Consider the following 3827-nt stretch of genomic DNA (forward strand, 5'->3'; position numbering starts at 1 on the left):
TACAGAACGTGTCCATGTGTTTGGCCTCACTTGATCCTCACCAAGTGCTCTCAGTTGGGTGGGGTCTCTATTCCTTGGAGTCGGGAGGCTTGGGCTTGATTCTGGAGTCACCACTTAGTAGCTGGGTGCTCTGAGACAAGATTTTCTCCTCTCTCATTCTTGATTCCTTCAACATAAAACAGAGATCATTATAATACTTACTTCCCAGGGATGCAATGAAGATAAATGGCAACCCACTCCAGTGTTCTTGCCTGGAGAATCCCATGGACAGAGGAGCCTCGTGGGCTACAGTTAACAGGGTCGCAAAGAGTTGGACATGACTGAAGCGACAGAGCATGCCAAGGTTTTAGAACTGTGCCTCTAAGACAGTAAATGAACCCCTAAAATTATTCCCATTATCATTATTGCTGTTGATGCTATTATTTTAGAAACGTGGGACTGAGGATCGGCAATGTCAGATGGCTTCGCCAGAGCAAAGCAAGTGGTAAGGCTGGAGGCTGAAACCAGGGCTCCTGACTCATCCTACCCGTGGTTGTGAAATGATCTGCCTGTAAAAACTTGTGTGTAGCGACCAGACCAAGATATTGTGCTGCCCTGACAAAATAATCGTGGTTTTATTCATTGGAAGGAAGACATCAGTAGACTTTTGTCTAATGTCTCTCACTTTTTCCCTTAGAGTTTTCTTAAACTCTGTGGACCTGCAGCTGCTTTGCTGGTCCCACTTGCTGGCGTTCACAGCCAAGTCAAGGCATTCACGTAAATATTTACGCAGAAAACCGAGAACTCACTGTCCATGCTTGGATCAAGAGCCACTTTTTTTTTTCGTTCCATGAGCCCCTGACCTTGTGATTTCATTGCATACATGCGTCAGTAGACTCTGCAGGTACACCTATCCTGGGTTGCAAGAAGGAATTAGATACACCAATAATTTGCAGTATTTCACAAAGGACATAGTGTTCTGTAGAGAGCAAGACGTCTTCTAGGTCCACCCACCCTGAACAAGCCTGAGGGCTGTTGTCTCAGTCATCCTTCCCTGACCTTGAATTCTACCAAATGTAGACTTATTTTTCACACTTCCTACGGCCACTCGAATTTCAGATCAAGCTGTCCTATGGCTGTCTTTACTGTGTAGCCTGTGTTTCATTAAATTTTCACAAACATTGTAAACAACACTGTTGAATGACAATCCAACAACCATTTCCAAACTCCTTCTTCCTTGCCCACCTCCTACTAGAAGGGCTGGAAAGTTAAACATTCCCTTCGGTAACTTGTCTGGCTACAGATGGCCATGTGACCTAGTCCTGGCCTATGAGACATAAGGGAATTTCTGTGGGAGGGGTGGAAAACCTTCTTCTCGGATTAAAAGGAGAGAGACCTTTTATGGGAAGAATGCTTTTATGCATCTCTCTCTTTTTGTCTTGGATGCTGTGTGAGGATGTGATGCCTGGAGCTGTGGCAGTCATATTGTGATCAGCAATCCCATGGCTGAAGTTGAAAGCTAATGTACAGTGACCCTGATGCTGGGAAAGATTGAAGGCAGGAGGAGAAGGGGACGGCAGAGGGTGAGATGGTTGGATGGCGTCACCAACTCGATGGATGTGAGTTTGAGCAAGCTCCAGGAGTTGGTGATGGACAGGGAAGCCTGGCGTGCTGCATTCCATGGGGTCACAAAGAATCAGACATGACTGAGCGACTGAACTAAACTGAACTAAAATGTACAGAGGAAGGTAAGAGTGGAAAGATGAAGGGTTAAACTGCCAGCCAGTCCTGACGATCACCTGCTTCTAGACTTGAGTAGTAAACGTCATGAGGTATAAATCAGTTAGTTTTATGCTACTTACAGTTGAAAGCATCCAACTGATACAAATGTGAAAAAACAAAACAAACAATTCTAAGTGCTTTCATGGGATCACTGAGTATTTTGATTCCCCCAAGCTTCCATCTTTTCCCCACAAAGTTTTACCACTGTTTTCAACAGGTAGCAGTTCTTGAGGTCTGAGCTAGTCACTGCCTGATACAGCACTTCAGGTTCATGCAGGCCATAAACTAGTCTAAGAGAACTAGTGAAAAATATCTCTGTGTTAGGTGGACACTAGTTTTCATGCTGAGGGACAAGAGGCTGCTAAGCAGTAGTTTTTCTCCTAGGGGAATGGATGTTGAGGAGTCGGAGATGGCCGAAGAGCAAAGTTTTTTAAAAAGCCTTCCCTGAGAGGTGGTAAGTGTAGAAACACCACGCTGACCTGAAGCTGTTGAGTGCAGCTCTTGGGCTTTATGTTAAGCTGACTTGGAACTTCAGAATCATGAACAATAGATCAGGGTTTATTGAAATACAAATTGCGTGCAAAAAGAAACAAAAAATAAAACTGAAAGGAATAGTTAGGACCTTATAAAATGTGAGCTTGTATCAACTTCTTACCCGAGTGTTGGCCTAAAAATAGTTCCCCATGTACCTGTGAAGTGCAAAACAGTGGAAGCTCACTGCTGCTGCTGCTGCTAAAGTCACTTCAGTTGTGTCTGACTTTGTGCGACCCCTAGACGGCAGCCCACCAGGCTCCATCGTCCCTGGGATTCTCCAGGCAAGGACACTGGAGTGGGTGGCCATTTCCTTCTCCAGTGCATGAAAGTGAAAAGTGAAAGGGAAGTCGCTCAGTCATGTCCAACTCTTCGTCACCCCATGGGCTGCGGCCCACCAGGCTCCTCTGTCCATGGGATTTTCCAGGCCAGAGTACTGGAGTGGGGTGCCATCACCTTGCTCCCTATTTAAAACGTAGAGATGCCGGAGCTCAGACCCTGTGGGACAGTGGCCACCACGGCCCCCTGCTGGGGTCCTAGTCCGGTCCTCCCTGGAAACTGCAGAACTAGGGTAGAAACACGGCTGCCAGCACAACGAGCAGCGAGACTGCTGTGGAATGCCAGGGGTTAGAGTCCAGCGACAGCGCTGTTTTTAGAAAACGTCTTTCTTTAAAACAATTTTCTTAGTTTTAAAGAAATCAAAGAGCCGTGGTAAAAAGCAGGTTTTTAGTCTGTCTGCGCACCACGGACGTGGAAGGGGGACTGAGGTGAAAAGGCGGACAGAAGACTAACGTCTGAACTTCTATGACACGGTTTTCACAGGAAGGCTGCGTCTGTGGATCACTTCGCGGCTCTGAGAAACTGGACGCCGCACCCCCCCACGCCGCCTCGAATCTGGCCAGTTCTTGGTGACTCCCTAACTTGAGGAAAAGGTTTCTGGTTGGAGAAAATGAAAGGGGCCCAAAATTGGTTTCCAGGCGCTCTCTCATTTATCCACTACCTCAAGCCATTCCCCTGCTTCCCTCTTGAGCAGGCGTCTGTCACACAGAAGCTAAGCCTGTGCGGGTGACTCAGAAAAGCCCCACCTTTCAGAGGTGGCATTTGTGTCGGACAGGTGGGTCCTGGGGAAGGAGCGTGGAGAACCCTCTCAGGACCCCTCCTCTGGTTGCTCCTGCAGCCGCCTACTTCAGTTTCTTCCTCCCAGGCCCTTTCACGGTGCAACTCTCCCATGCTAAGTCGCAGGGCGTGTGCTGGCAACTTCACCACCGTGAAGCTGGTCTGAGAGAACTACCCGCCCTGGTAAGCAGTGGAAGTGTGAGGTGCCGGGGGGTGAGTTCCCATGGTGCTTTCGTCTCACTCTTCCTGAATTTTGATCATCTAGGCCAAGAAAAGCAAACTCTTTGCTCAAGCTCATCTGATTCAGATTTCTATCACTTGCAACTTGACCTTCGGCTTTTGTAGAAACTTGCATAAAAACCACATTTTCCCTCAAACAAGGAGTTAAAACACTTCACTCCAAGCACGCTAATAAGAGA

Source organism: Capra hircus, chromosome 23, assembly GCF_001704415.2.
Source record: "Capra hircus breed San Clemente chromosome 23, ASM170441v1, whole genome shotgun sequence".
Taxonomy (NCBI): domain Eukaryota; kingdom Metazoa; phylum Chordata; class Mammalia; order Artiodactyla; family Bovidae; genus Capra; species Capra hircus.